Genomic DNA, 17,070 nt, shown 5'->3' on the forward strand with positions numbered 1-17,070 from the left:
TGTCCAAATACCAAATAACTATCCAAATACAAACTATCAACAAAATCCAACCAACTGTCCAAACACAAACTATCCAAACACAAACTATCCAAATACAAACTATTCAAATACCAACTGTCAAACACAAACTATCCAAATACAAACTATTCAAATACAAACTATCCAAACACAAAGTAACTGGAACAAACAAACCTTGAGTGCTGTACAACTGAACAACTTGTCAGCAAACATGATCTTAATGGGTAGTCTTTTTGGTGCCGCCTAATTTCCGTAATTTGTTGTAAATCACAGGAAAAACGATGCTTTTCTTTGTATGCCTTTTCGTAATATTATATGTGAGCTATAATTAGCCAGTCAGATAGTTCAAAGCATTTAGATAGTAGTTTACTGGAGTGGTTACAGAGAGATGAACCATGGCAACATCATTCAAACCCCAGTCCTCGGCAAAGTGATTTTCCAACAATGGAATATACAACCATGTCCCAGAGTTATTTCTCTTCAAAGTAAGTGGTCCTTGTATTTAAGTATCCCTTTCCCTTACTTTATGCCATTGCATTTTTTCTCACCTAAATATATACTGTTAAACCTCCTGTCTCATCTGTTCTCTCCTGTGAGTAACAGAAGAAGTACTATGTGAGGTTGTTCATATACACACATTTGTTAGGGAGGGCTGTTGGGGAAGCATTTATTAAACCATGTGTGCAGTGCACTGGCTTTTCATTAACATTCTATTAACACAATGGTATGAGAACACGTTGCCTGGAGATAAGTGGAGAGAGACAGAGAGGGGAGGGAGGGGAGAGAGAGAGAGAGAGGAGAGAGAGAGAGAGAGAGAGAGAGAGAGAGAGAGAGAGAGAGAGAGAGAGAGAGAGAGAGAGAGAGAGAGAGAGAGAGAGAGGAGAGAGAGAGAGAGTAGTGATGCACCGATGTGAAAATTGTGGCCGATACCGATAACCGATATTAATATTGCTGTTCTGCCGATACCTGATATTTACCGATGTCGATATCTCTGTATAGAAAACACCTTTTTATGATAATCAAATAAAGAGCTATTTTCCAAAACGCATTTTTTTTTTATATCGGCCCTATCTTGATATCGGACCGATACCGATGTGTAAAAAAACTGCCATATCGGCCGATATTAGAGAGAGAGAGAGAGAGAGAGAGAGAGAGAGAGAGAGAGAGATGAGAGAGAGAGAGAGAGAGAGAGAGAGAGAGAGAGAGAGAGAGAGAGAGAGAGAGAGAGAGAGAGAGAGAGAGAGAGAGAGAGATACAAGGGGAGGCATCAGCATGATGGACCCTGGGGACAACCTGTGTTTCAGATCACAGCACAACCAGAGCCTCACTTCAGGCCACAGGGGTCTCATCTGGTGCTGCCTCCCAAGGTGCCATTTCAATGAACTAAATCAATACTAGTCCAAAGCACTGTTGGTACACACTGTTTTGCCCTTTCTAATTTAATTTAATTCCACCTCCTGACATTTTCCTGTTCCGTTCCCCAACTTTTCTTTTTTCCCCCCATCGAGGCCGGTGAGGGGACTTGGGCTGTTGTATCTAATGAGGCTGCCACTGAGCAAACATCTCCCTCCAGCACCATGCTCTTCTAGACTCCCACAGCATAGGGCCCTGGCATTTAGTCCACATGCATTTTCTATTTTATGTATCTGTGTTTGCCTTTTATTCATTTATAATCTCATGCAGAATGCATGTGGCTATTGGGGAGAGCCTGGGACAACCTTTACTTACTGCAACCATGACTCAGGACCAGTGGCGGCCCGCCCATAAGGGGTGCTGGGGCGGCCGCCCCCCCCCCCCCTGGTAAAGAGAGCAGGAGAAGAAGAAAATGTTTTATTTTTATTTTAGACCCCTAAAAATTAAATAAACATGTTTAAAATGAATAATATTTACTCATTTTAAGTATGTTTGTGTTTCAAATGCACAATAACGTTAATCAATCAAATATAAAATCATTGTTTTGTGATTCACATGACATCACTGTCTGATATGATATAGAATACCTCTAAAGCTGGGCGAGATGTAGCGCGCACACAGTGGGCGTGCACTGGTATCATCGCAGCCAATTAAATAGGTCAAGCAAATACATTTCGCCTATCAGTGCGTTCAAATATGATGTAATATGATGTAATCGGAGCTAAGCTTGGGCGGTATCCTTTTTTTTCACACCGTTATACCTTTATCACATAATACCCCGGTGCACGGTATTTGACGGTATGACTTTCATTTTCATCAGCGGGGGGAGGGGGGGGGGGGGGGTGGCAACCCGTGTTACCAAGTAACAAATCATCGTCAGCTCTCAGATTGGTAGTCAGAAGCCCGCACCGTTAGCGTTACTGCGTTAGCATCTAGCCTTTGCAGACTATTTGATTCGTTAAGGGCTCGAAATTGCAGTTTTGGTCATATGCTCCGAAATGCTCCCGTGTTTGGCTACTTCTATGTGCAGTGAAAACTACTCGAATGCTTTATAACCTAGTCATTGATTTAGTTCAGGGTAATCTAAGATTAGCCGCAGAGCTAACGCTAGTTAGCGTGAGCTAACGCTAGTTAGCGTGAGCTAACACTAGCTAATCAGCTCAGTAGCTCACAGAGAGAGATAAACAGCTGACAGCGGATAGTACAGGACGATACAAATACAATAAAAAGGCGGGTGGGGGCTGTTGTGTAAACCTTGTACTCTTTAGTTCACATATAATAAGAGACGGATTATTTGCTTGCTCCACCAGTGCACCACTCCACAACAACACACACCAACTCTCGTCACAACGCTTTACGGTATTTTCACAGCACTGTCGCAACATTACCGTAAAACGTGAATACCGTTGTGACCCACTCGCTCCACTAGACTGGTCTCGCCCTCTGCTGGCGCGTGTGTGCACTACACTCCGTGTGTGCACTACACTCAAAACTCCGTTTCACTGTAATCGAAGCTGAAGCGCATCTGTGATTTTGACGGTGACGGACCGGTATTGATTTTCAATACGTCAATATTTCTAAATACCCCGGTATATCGTAATACCGCCAGCCAAATCGGAGCGTGTTTTCTAGCGCTCCAAGCAAGCAGGGTCCTTCCTGCTGTGTTGTCACTCCCCAGTCCGAGAGTTGCTAGCTTACTAGTAGCTACCATGGATCATGAAGGCAGGACAGTACAACCTCGAATGCAGGTAAATCCCTCAAAACAATACCTTTGAGAATTTGAGAGATGAACACTGGAGTGAAAGAGTTTCGACCTCATCAGCCTGATATCTCCTCAATTCAGAAACAATCACAGACAGAGGAAGGATATACTCTGTCGTTTTCTAGCTGGTGGCTAACAAGCAGCTATATGGCTAGCTGGATGCAGCTACCAGCTACCCATGGTATGGACTGTTACTGGAGTTTCTTTTTGAGTGGATTAAAAAAAAAGTGGATTATGGCTTGTGGTGGACAGCTGAATATCTCGCCCCCTTCAACTCTTGTGATGTTAAGTCCTATGTAAGTCTTGTAACGATAGCTGGGATTCCACGTCATGCTGTGTGTGTGTGTGTGGAGAGAGAGAGAAAGAGAGAGATAGGAGGGGATACTAATTAATTTCGCCGCAGGGGGGGCATAATCACCCGGGACAATATAATGGTAACTTGTTTAAAATGACAAGATATACATCTGTGATTATTATTGTACGGATCTGAATACGGGCGTGGGAGAGAGAGAGAGAGATGAGAGAGAGAGGAGAGAGAGAGAGAGAGAGAGAGAGAGAGACCGAGAGCGAGCGAGAGAGAGAAAGAGAGAGAGAGAGAGAGAGAGAGAGAGAGAGAGAGAGAGAGAGAGAGAGAAGAGAGAGAGAGAGAGAGAGAGAGGAGAGAGACCTGGGCGTGCGTGTTTGTGTTAGGCGCTATTGGAAACGTGGCTGCATTGACTGTGATCATATATGATTGATGGCAATGGTGGTAGTTGTACTCTACCTACTTAAATATTTGTACCTTGTGGTTTTCGCCGAAGCTCTGACGTGCACAGTAGGCTACTCAGTGTGTGGTTTCGCCAATGCGTGCACGCGTGTGTGTGTGAGACATTGTGATATCTCGCTACATGTTTGCAAAATGTTTGTATAGCGCCCCCCCTGGAGAAGAATTCACCAGCCGCCACTGCTCAGGACTCTACACCATCACACTCTACCAGGCTGTGGGTCAAGCCTTGTGGCACTACACCACTATAGACAGGGCTGTGGGAGAAAGCCCAGTCTGTACTGTCTACACAGCTGGGCCAGGGCAGCATGCAATCAACACTACCTCACCAGGGCCCTCATTCATCAACGTGGACGTAGAACATGTTCTATTTCCACACGTAAGCACAGAATGTAGAATCAGTGTACGCACAGAATAATCGGGATTCACCACACGTGCGTACGCAGGTTCTACGCACACCTGTCATGATGAATATGACTTTGATCCTACGTTTGAGCTCGTGCACTGTTTTAAGTATTTGCATACCAGAACCGCCCCGATTAACCATATATACGGTAATGGAATACCCCCATGAAATGTGGAAAAATGGACTAAGCCGAGGGAAGCGTGTTATGAGAACGGTGATGTCGGATATGATATCTAAACCATTGCTGCCTGGGCAGCGCAAACACTAATAAAGACCATTAACCACTGTTTTGCCGTTGCCCGTTAGTGTCATTAATGCATGCTGGAATAAGAATGCCTTTCTTAATTTATTTTTAATATTAATAATTATTATAATACAATAAAAGACAGCTCCGTCTTTTAATACACATATATTGTACAGTAACGTCAAATAAATACTACAGTCCCAGCTGAAATAAAGGTTCTGCACGCACATACCAGCAGTGATCTACAGCATAAAAGATAGCCACTTTATAATACTATTCTGAGTAGATAATTCATCTGTATCACAACAGAGTCACGGATCTGGTCGGGGCAGGTATCATTATGTCGGGAAAATCCTTATGAAAATAAACAAAAGTGAATTAAAGAATTTAAAAACAAAGTTTAGCATATTAAATTGTTTTATAAGCTTTCTGAGTAGATAATTCATCTGTATCGCAACAGAGTCACGGATCTGGTCGGGGCAGGTATCATTATGTCGGGAAAATCTTTATGAAATAAACAAAAGTGAATTAAGGAATTTAAAACGAAGTTTAGCATATTAAATCGTTTTATAAGCTTATAGCTTTTTTCGTGCTGATTTGAGAGGGTCCAGCTGCAGAGCCGGAGAGCAACTCTCAGGGCCAAGATAGCACTTATACTATTTTGAGAGAGACAGCAGAGAGACAGACAGCAGAGAGACAGACAGACAGACAGACAGACACTGTTCCACAGTGTGTGTGTGTGTGTGTGTGTGTGGGTGTGTGTGTGTGTGTGTGTGTGTGTGTGTGTGTGTGTGTGTGTGTGTGTGTGTGTGTGTGTGCGCGTGCGTGTGTGTGTGTGACTACTAGTCTAATAGTAGAGACTCAGCCCCCCCTCTGGACCACCTCCTAGTAGAGACTTCTCTAGGAAGAAGACGAAGATGAGGATTAAGGCGAGACACTGCAGGTGAATCTCAAGGTGTTGATTTTGAGATTTTGTTATATTTTGCTTCCTAAACATGTCTTCTATGAAACTAGTGACAATAAAACGTCAATAACACACATTTAGTTGTTCATTTTACTTAATTTTGCCTTATTGCATCCATAAATGTCCACATATTTAATGGGGAAATGCCTTATTTGCATATATAAACATAAATTTCAGAAAACTTGTCTCTACTAGGAGGTGGTCCAGAGGGGGGGGGGGGTCTCTACTGGGAGGTGGTCCAGAGGGGGGGGGGGTCTCTACTAGGAGACTAGTGGTCACACACACACACACTGTGGAACAGTGTCTATCTGTCTGTCTGTCTGTCTCTCTGCTGTCTGTCTCTCCGGCTCTGCAGCTGGACCTTCTCAAATAAGCACGGAAAAGCTTTTAAGCTCATAGCTCCAATTTGGGTCCCAAATTGCGGTACAAATGAAGGAGGTGTCTCGGGTAGTGGACTCTAGTTAATATTATGTTCTCTCTGCAATTAGACTGCCCCTCATTCATCCCTATCTGATGCTATCTCTGAAAACAGTTCCTGCGAGCGCAGTCAGTGCACCCCATAACGCTATATATATAAACCTGCATTCATTCGGAGAGAAAGACCTATTCCACATGCTATTTAGGGTTTGACAATAATTACACTAATATCGCTATTTCACAATGAACTATAATGAATTACGGGGGTCATACAGAACACGCGCCAGTGTCTTTATTTCCGCGTTGGAACGAATGCATTTACTGAGGAGCGCTTGTGCGTAGTAACAATATTCAACCACTGGGCGTCAGCTAAGTGTGCTCAGAGCTGTGCGTAGACATAAGCACAAAGTCAAGTTCAAGTTGAAATTGATGAATCCCACTCTTTGCTTAGAAATGATCGTACGCACAGGTTAAGCACAAATCAGTGCGTAAGACACGTTGATGAATGAGGGCCCGGGACCTTCAAGACAGAGCACAGTGCAAAGATCATCTACACATCTCTGATGTGAGTCATATCTGACCCCCTTCTTGTGGATTAATCCACAAATCGTTAAAAGTCTTAGGCCCTACAGGCAGTGTATGCTTAGGTACTTCACTCAAGGCTTTGCCACTGTGTGTGTATACTTCCAAAAGGACAGACATAGGATTATACTACAAACAAGATAAGAGACATAATTTGTTCACACATATAATGACAAACCCTACTGTGTGCCTGATTTAAAAACGTCTGTCTTACAGATAACTGGTGATCTATTGGGCAGCTTGATGTCCATATTTGTAAATTAATAAGGTATGAATACTGTACTATAGGAACAAAGAAAGGTGCATTTTGACTGCACAACACAATCTTAGTGAATCAGGGCTTCAACTGACTTTGTAAATACATTTTCATGCTTGGTCATACTGTATGATATAAAACATATTTATTTACATATGCTTTGGTCTTTAAAGAGGCCTAGATGTATGGGGGTCATCTTGCAAATGATTGCATTAATTTGTGATTTTACACTTTTGTTAAACTGATTATTTAATTACTTGACACAATCTTTAGCTGAGGAAGGACAATCCCTGCCTGATCTAATATGTTGACTGTATCTATAGATATATTTGGCATATACACTATGCAGCCCAGTATCTGCTGGAGGGAGTTCAGAGTTAAAGATCTCTCTGAAGGTAAACCGTCTGTGTGAAAAGAGAATAATATCGATGGGAAGATAATGAAGGAGCAGGTGGCAGGAGAAAACGAGCCCTGGATGCAAAGCAGCAGTCGCCCCTCACCGGTGGCAGACAATCACTAGCTGACAAACAAAAACAAAATAATAACCTCCAGCGGCATGACTCCTGTACTCCAGGAAAAAATGTATTCTGCGAATTTGATAAGGGCCAACAGGGAGTCTTCACTTTTGACAGGTACAACTAAGGAATTCGTCACCGGTTCAGAAACAAATCAAATTTCTTCGAAACAACACACTTGACTTGCAGGAAAGCTCCTATACTAGAAATTAATGGTGTGGAGTGTGGGGAAGTGCACAATGGTAATTGAGGGATTATAAATAAGCTACATGGCAGGAACGGCATTATGCTTTTATCTGTGCATTACATTGTGGTGTAAAGTGGGTACAGAAGGGTAAACAGACTCATATTTCAGCCACGGAAGAGGCTTAGAGCAACATAATAATACTACAGACATATTGGAAGAAACAACTATAATTATAACTATACAACTAACGCTAAATGAGCTCAGCGAACATCTACCTTCAAGGCTATCGTCAACATACAGAAGATTACATGGGACAATCAAACAGAGTGTTCCTCCCCAGAAAGGGTTAAGAGAAAAAGCAGTAATTAATTAATTGAATAAACCATAACAAGTTTGTCCGGTAATTGGATGAACCCAGCCCTAGCCACCCCCCCGCCCCCGTGTTGGGCCCCACTCTCAGCTCTTTTGAACCTCTCCACATCCCAGGGTGCCTCATGGGAAGGAGCAGCTCTCATTAGCAGTGGAGAATGCTGTCTAGGTTGGTCCCTACCGTCCGCCACATGCTGCGCCAGGCTGCTCGAACAACCCCCCCCCCCCCACACACACACACACCACCGCACACCACCATCATGCATCGTGATGGTATTCATCTCAAATGTACCACACGTAACATCATCCTGGCTATAGTTATACAGTAAAACACATAATAGCAGACATAAGAAATCTTTTATCAGTAATGACAACACTTTCAAGCAGCGTTTTTTTTGTCTTTTATTTTCTTTACAAAGTGCTACTTGAACTAACAAGCTCTCTGTCTCTGTGTTATTTCTCATTAATATGATGCTCCAGCACGCACGACACGCACACACACACACACACACACACACACACACACGACACACGACACACACACACACACACACACACACACACACACACACACACACACACACACACACACACACACACACACACACACACACACACACACACACACACACACACACACACACACACACACACACACACACACACACACACACACACACACACACACACACACACACACACACACAGACCGGGGAGCTTGGCTGGGCCTGTCAGCCTCGCTGTGACACCTAACATGACGATGTCTGGGTGCTCTCTGCCTTCCCCCCAGCTCTGCCGTCTGAAGCTCAGCCACCTGTGTCTCTCCACGCAGCCTTAATTCAACAGCTGAACCAGTGAGAGTGGCTGCTGTAGTGAGGGCCTGATCACCTTTTAAGTACATTTTGTGGCGGCACGTGCAATCCGCAATAAGCATCAATTAAAGCCGTGACCTGATCTATCAGCCTATGCCCTTCAGTGTCCCTCGCCCCTTTCACTTCATTAAAGCCTTTCATGGCGGGCTGGTGTTATTTGGGTTTTGCAGGTATTATTTATGGTGCACACACTGTGTGCCAGGTAACACAGATGCTGTAGAGTGAACATTAAGAGAGATAGATGGATTGTTGGAGGTAGCTGTCAGTAGAGGGTGATCAGAGCTGCTCTCTGGACCAGCCGCCTGTTATTCAGTTGTTGACAACAAGTGGCAGTGATATTATCCAAATTAACGGCATCTCCCCCTTTGTACCAGAGCCTTAGTTTCCTACTAATGGCCACCTTGCCTATTAATCTGCCTGGTAGTTGGACTTGGAGAGAGCGGGAGAGAACAGGTGCAGGGATAGAGGGGGGAGAAACCGTCTGTAGTGTGATAGTAAAGGGTTAACCTTCTGTAGTGTGATAGTGAAAGGGTTAACCGTTTGGTAGTGTGGCAGTAAAAGGGTTAATATACTTTTTTGGATGAATCTGTGGATCAACCCTGAGTTTGTTTGGGGAATATGTCGCCTTGGACAGTAGATCTGTGGCGGCTGTCTCAGGTGGCTGGTGTGGCCCAGTGTTACTGCAGCCCTAGCCTGGGCTCTGGCACCACAGACAGCAGGCAAAGTCACACTGGGCTCCACTCCTCTCCCCCAACACTTCAATGTAATGCAAAATGAGGCAACATCAAAAAGATGTGTAAATTACATCTGGCTTCCAGGGCGCTATCTAGCTGCCAGAAAGCCTTCCGTAAATATTTATTGCAGAACATCAGTGGAGTGTGTGAAAGTGCCGGTGTCTGCCAGGGAAGAGAGAGAGTGTGTGTGGGGTGTGTGTGTGTGTGTGTGTGTGTGTGTGTGTGTGTGTGTGTGTGTGTGTGTGTGTGTGTGTGTGTGTGTGTGTGTGTGTGTGTGCTTGCGAGTCCGCATGTGCGTGTGCGTGTGAATGAATGATTGAGTGTATGCACACACAGACACATATACACACACATGCACACACGCACGCACACACACATCCGCATGCACACACACAGACACACAGGCTGGCGTCAGGTATACTTATTCAGAATTTCTCTTCTTTTTTTTCTCCACTAAAGCTCTACTTCAGTGGCCTTTCCAAGCCAGATACCAGCAAACCCAATTTGTAATTATCCACAGTATGACAAGAGTTACATGAAGTCCAATAATGAGGAGGCCTCTCAGCACATTGTGTGTGTGTGTGTGTGTGTGTGTGTGTGTGTGTGTGTGTGTGTGTGTGTGTGTGTGTGTGTGTGTGTGTGTGTGTGTGTGTGTGTGTGTGTGTGTGTGTGTGTGTGTGCTTGCGAGTCCGCATGTGTGTACATGTGTGTGTGTGTGTGTGTGTGTGTGTGTGTGTGTGTGTGTGTGTGTGTGTGTGTGCGTGCGTGCATGTACGTGTGCGTGTATGTGGTTTGCAGCCTATAAAGTATTGGGCACTTTTTTCTTTGCACATTTATGAGTGGGGGTCATCCCTATGTTCCCCGGGTCCTATGTTCCCCGGGTTCTATGTTCCCCGCTTTTTCTATAAAAAAAAGGGTCCTATGTTCCCCACTCCCGAAATAAAGGTTCTATGTTCCCCGGTCCCGCCCACTCCCGAACGCTCCCGAACAAAAAAAGGGTTCTATGTTCCCCGCTGAAATAAGGGTCATATGTTCCCCAGTCCTATGTTCCCCGCATGCGAGTTACGTGATGTTGTGGATAGTTGAGGATATATGCGAGTTACGTGAATACGTGAATATAGCTTGCCCGGGCATTAACAGCTCTGTCTTTTAATACACACTTATATTGTACAGTAACGTCAAATAAGATATTGAAAGATAAAGGATAGTTCAGGATATATGCGAGTTACGTGAATACGTGAATATTGCTTGCCCGGGCATTAACAGCTCCGTCTTTTAATACACACTTATATCGTACAGTAACGTCAAATAAGATATTGAAAGATAAAGGATAGTTGAGGATATATGCAAGTTATGTGAATATAGCTTGCCCGGGCATTAACAGCTCCGTCTTTTAATACACACTTATATCGTACAGTAACGTCAAATAAGATATTGAAAGATAAAGGATAGTTGAGGATATATGCGCGTTACGTGAATACGTGAATATAGCTTGCCCGGGGACACAAACCTTCATACGCAATAACAGCTCCATCTTTTAATACACTTATATAGTACAGTAACGTCAAATAAGCGCACAATAAAAATAAAATATCCAGGCGGAATTAAATATGCCATAGGAGTAGAAGGGTTTTAAACTGACGTCAAATCGGAGCAAAACAAGCTGAATCCACTTCAAGAAGACGCATGACATTGGGTAAGTAAGGATAGTTTGAATGACACTTCAGCACCAAGGCGCTGTCCACTACTTATTTTGAAGGAGCAAAGTGGACCTATCTCACTTTAATGTTTTGGGGGGGGTGTCTTGGTTATTAGATTATATTAATTTCCTTATATTGAGTTACTGATTCTCCAAATGAGATCCCATTTGGTCTTTAATAATGGGTTTAGAGTTTATAGGTCATCTTTTTAGTTGGGTATTTGGTTTACTTTAATTAATGTACATAATGGTTTGACCGGTTCGACGGTAGGAGAAGCTACGGAGGAAGTGAGCTGTCTCTTTGACTGTGACGAGAGGAGAGCAGAGGTGGACTACACCTGCGTACGACGGTAGCTCACGCCATCTTGTGTGCTGTGTTTGATTTGATAAAAGATCACAAATAAAACTGGATGCAACTTGGCTATATCGTTGTCGGCGTATACTTCCAACCACCCAGACACAACGCAGAGCGGATCACGCTACAAACTGGTGCCGTGACCCGGATCAACTGGTCAGCAGAAGCCGACCACCATTGTTGCTGAAGAGACGTGGATGCTGCATGCGCGGCCTGGTCACGTGGATGCTGCCGGCGCGGCCTGGTCACGTGGATGCTGCATTCGCCGCCTGGTCCTGAGGATGCTGGAGAGCGCTGAATCCTTTGAAAAATATGGTCTCTTTCATCAAGCTTATTGATTTCGTGTGTTTTACCTAAAATAAGTAAACTGTAAAAGTACCATTTTGAGCTGAAAATGACTTTGAACATAGGAAACACTCCTCCTGGTACTGGGACTTTGACTGTTGGGAGAGGGAGAGGGGCTCTAATGTACACACCGGTTATGCAGTTTACTCCGGGGAGTCCAGGCTTCTCAGGTCCCCCTAGTCCTGGGAGGGAGAGTACAGAGGGGCCTTCTGATAGAAATGCCCCACCTTTGATTTTCACCCCGGTTGTCCCCTCACCCTGTGAAATGAACAACACTAGTGTTGAAACATCCCCCAGCCAAATGACCAATTTGATCCGGTCCATTGGGTCAGAAATAGGGGAAGCTATTAGAATGACGTTAATGCAAAACACAACCTCGGGGACTTCACCTGTATTAGCTTCTCAAAATCCCCAACACGTGTTCCAACCTGACCAAAGTGGGAATACTGTGATTGATGCATCCAAAATCAATCTTGTGTTACGTTCAGATGCAAATGCCCCACCCTATTTTAGAGGGGACAGCTCAGATAAGTGCTCTGTTTTTGAGTGGGAGGAACTCATGAGGACGTATATCAGAAAGAAAAAAAACTGTACTGGTGCTGAACAAGTTGAGGAGGTTATGAACAAACTAATGGTGTGGGCCCGGGATGTTACCAAAGTATGGATGCGTAGCAACTCAACTGTCAGTGAGGTGGGTGTTATTCTTAGCATTCTGAGGCAACATTTTGGTGATATTATTCACTCAGATCTTCCATTAGCTTACTTTTATGCAGTCAAATCATATGCAAGTGAGAATCCTCTTGACTATTGGATTAGGCTTAACAAAGCAGCAGAAGCCACTGAGCAGTGTCTTATTAGCAAGGGAGAGCCCCAGACTGACCTGAGTCAGCATCTAGTTGTCATGTTCATCCGTAACTGCCCTGATAAGGAGTTGTCTTTAGTGTTCAAAAGTAAGCCATCTCATGAGTGGACAGCATGTGAGGTGCAGGAACATTTAGATTAATATTTGAGAGAGCACAGAGCGAGTCGAGGTCGGTTGACACAAAATGTTGTAGCCATTGAGTCATCACAGGAGAGGGTGGTTGTTAACAACGAACAAAGCGCGTCATCTATTGCTGTCTGTAGCCCAGAGTCAGAGCAGCTGTCGTCTGTATCTGAGAATAACACAATGGATAGGGTTCTGAGAGTGTTAGAAATGGCTTTAGGCAACAACACTCAGTCTGTACAAAATGGTCCCCATAAGCAATTCCCCAAACATTCTCAAGAATGTCAGGTTTGTGGCAGTTTGGAGCACAACACTAGGACACACTGTAGGACGCACAGGCTGTGCTTCAAGTGTCTCTGTCCAGGGCATATCGGTATCTATTGTGGGCAGACCACTCATAGACAGTCTCCTGGTCAGAGACAGGCTGGTCCTCCTCAGGAAAACTAGACGGCCCCCATTCAAAGGAGGACAATGTGGGCCCCTATGGTTTTTCCTCCAATTGTAATGATGATATTCAGTCTGTATACGTCTGTTTGTGAAGCAGCACCCAAAGACAAAACAGTAATTATGCAGAATGTGACAAGAACATCCAAAAGTGACAGTTTATTTTTCACCACTGTATTAGCAGGAGACAAGGTTGAGTTACAGGGGATGTTGGATAGTGGATCCATGGCTACTTCTCTGCGTGCAGATGTGGTTCCTCGGCTGAGGGAGGCAGGAGTAGTAAGGGGTGACTTGATATCTACTACCAATGTTGTTCTTGTAGGTTGTGGTGGGAAACAGACTAGTCCGGTGGGAACGTGTGAGCTGAAACTTAAGCTTTACGGTTTTGAATACATAGTACCAGTCCTGATAGTTGAGGGTCAGGTTGATGAGCTCATTATAGGCACAAATGTGATGAAGCCCTTAATCAGACAGTTCAAGTCCACTGGGGCCTACTGGCGCATATTGGGAAAAGCTGAGTCACCATGTCAGGATGAAAACAGTCAGTTTATCAGGTTCATGGCCAACCTTGAGAGATGGAAATTCCTGACAAAGTGGGAACAGTCAAGTTGAAACAGGCCGTGACACTTGAACCTATGAGTGAGCATGTAGTGTGGGGTCGTCTCCCACCCAAGACAAAACTTTCCATGGGAAGTATGAGTAGTGACCAACATCATAGAATCACACTTGAGACACATGATGGTGGGGAGCAGGAGTGTGAACTGGAGAGACCAGATGCAGTTGTTGGATCAGAGGAGTCATACTCTGTAATCGTTTATCAGGATAGTGATCAGTCGTCAGACACAACCACTGTGGAATCATTCACTGAAGACATGATGGCTTCAGAGGAAGCCCCTTGTAGTTCATCCTTACTTGTACCAGTGAGTGAATCTGAATCGGCCATTGTCACTGTCATACCAAGTGTAGCTGGGGAAGCTCAAGGGGTTCGCACTAGGCTGGGGAGATTCATCAGACCAGTTAACAGGCTCATTCAGACGATGGCTGTACAACGAGTCAGGACTTTGCTGTCATCTTAAAAGATGGCACTTTTTTTTTGTTTTTTTTAGTTTTTTTTCTGATTATTAATTTTTCTTTTTTTTCTTTGATTTTGCTGTCTGATTTCCTTTGAGTCATACTGGTAGTTATGGATCTGGCAGGTCATGGTTGTCTATTGCATTAGACATGATTTAGTAATTTTGGTGTGTATTCCATGGTATAAATATGTACATGGCATGTTTTTTTCTATGGTTAGGTGAGGGATTAGCTACCCCTTATCTTTCCTGATCCTTTACCGGATAGCTTTTGAGCTGGTCAACCTATTTTCTAGGTTTGGAATTAAGGGAATACACAGAGTTACATGTGACGCATTGACTCATTGTGATTTTTTTTATATTTCTTTGGTTTGTACTTGAGCTATTGGGTTAATTGAAGGGAACACTGTCCATAATCTGGCATAAAACAGTAGGGGTGAATGTAGCAGAGTGAGGTTGTTATGCTAGATTATAGACAGAAACCTTTATTTTCATCTCAAATGAGTAGGTTAAAATGGACACACTCTTATTTTGAAGGAGCAAAGTGGACCTATCTCACTTTAATGTTTTGGGGGGGGTGTCTTGGTTATTAGATTATATTAATTTTCTTATATTGAGTTACTGATTCTCCAAACGAGATCCCATTTGGTCTTTAATAATGGGTTTAGAGTTTATAGGTCATCTTTTTAGTTGGGTATTTGGTTTACTTTAATTAATGTACATAATGGTTTGACCGGTTCGACGGTAGGAGAAGCTACGGAGGAAGTGAGCTGTCTCTTTGACTGTGACGAGAGGAGAGCAGAGGTGGACTACACCTGCGTACGACGGTAGCTCACGCCATCTTGTGTGCTGTGTTTGATTTGATAACAGATCACAAATAAAACTGGATGCAACTTGGCTATATCGTTGTCGGCGTATACTTCCAACCACCCAGACACAACGCAGAGCGGATCACGCTACACATCAAGAATTACCATTTTTAATGGTGATATGCATCTAGAAAAATAAAGGGCCTAATTGGTCAAATTGAACGTTCTTATATGATTCTACATACATAACTTTGACCACAAGACCACCTGACATACCCACATATAGCTCATAGTCTTATGCACTATATTGCACATAGTTCATGTATAATACTGTAAAATAGCTTAGACATAACCTACTTGCATAGAATAGTCATGTATAATAATGTATAATATTGCTGGCTGTACAATACTGCTGTACAATACTGCTGTATGCCTATAATACTGCTGTTCATATCCAGTATACACATATATTCACAGCGTGGCCATCATAGCGCGGCCCTGAGAGCATTGCTCTCCGGCTGTGCAGCTGGACCCTTCTCAAATAAGCACGAAAAAGACGTCACTCGCCACTTAAAGAAATCAAAAGCGTGTATTTAACAACCTCAAAAACTTTCGAAACACGCTTTATATTAACTTAATAAATAAACAAAAACGTAAAAACCGACTTATGTCAACGAAAATGTCCAGTAGGCCTATCTCTGTTACACGTAAGCATGCAGCTAACATCAGGGGCGTACAAACTGTCCTGTACTTACTGCTGGATGTAGCTAATGTCAGGGATGTACAAACTGTCCTGTACTTACTGCTGGATGTAGCTAACGTCAGGGGCGTACAAACTGTCTTGTACTTACTGCTGGATGTAGCTAACGTCAGGGATGTACAAACTGTCCTGTACTTACTGCTGGATGTAGCTAACGTCAGGGACGTACAAACTGTCCTGTACTTACTGCTGGATGTAGCTAACGTCAGGGGTGTACATACTGTCCTGTACTTACTGCTGGATGTAGCTAACATCAGGGACGTACAAACTGTCTTGTACTTACTGCTGGATGTAGCTAACGTCAGGGGTGTACAAACTGTCCTGTACTTACTGCTGGATGTAGCTAACGTCAGGGGCGTACAAACTGTCCTGTACTTACTGCTGGATGTAGCTAACGTCAGGGGTGTACAACATGTCCTGTACTTACTGCTGGGTGTAGCTTTCTACCTCCCGAGCTACCTGTCTTGTAGGCTACTTACAGCTGGATGTAACGAACATCAGTCGAAATAGCTGATGCCTCTTCTCAGGTGAACATAACCGTGATGCCCAAATGTATTCACTTCACTCCCATTTCTCCCCTCTATAGTTTTGAGACATATTTATTGCCAGGGATGTACAACCTGTCCTGTACTTACTGCTGGGTGTAACTAATGTCAGGGATGTACAACCTGTCCTGTACTTACTGCTGGATGTAGCTTGTCGGGGACTTACAACCTGTCTTGTACTTACTGCTGGATGTAGCTTGTCGGGGACGTACAACCTGTCTTGTACTTACTGCTGGATGTAACTAATGCCAGGGATGTACAACCTGTCCTGTACGTACTGCTGGATGTAACTAATGTCAGGGATGTACAACCTGTCCTGTACTTACTGCTGGATGTAACTAATGCCAGGGATGTACAACCTGTCCTGTACGTACTGCTGGATGTAACTAATGTCAGGGATGTACAACCTGTCCTGTACGTACTGCTGGATGTAACTAATGTCAGGGATGTACAACCTGTCCTGTACTTACTGCTGGATGTAGCTTGTCGGGGATGTACAACCTGTCCTGTACTTACTGCTGGATGTAGCTTGTCGGGGACTTACAACCTGTCCTGT

At 43.9% G+C, this 17,070-nt stretch overlaps 1 pseudogene across 1 annotated transcript in view; it reads right to left on the reverse strand.

Moving 5' to 3' along the window:
- LOC311246864 (CUGBP Elav-like family member 6) overlaps positions 1–17,070 on the reverse strand; it is a 353,825-nt pseudogene that overhangs the window by 23,265 nt on the left and 313,490 nt on the right. The gene's annotated exons all lie outside the window — the stretch shown is intronic.

Source organism: Notolepis coatsorum (assembly GCF_963971535.1).
Source record: "Notolepis coatsorum genome assembly, chromosome: 20".
Taxonomy (NCBI): domain Eukaryota; kingdom Metazoa; phylum Chordata; class Actinopteri; order Aulopiformes; family Paralepididae; genus Notolepis; species Notolepis coatsorum.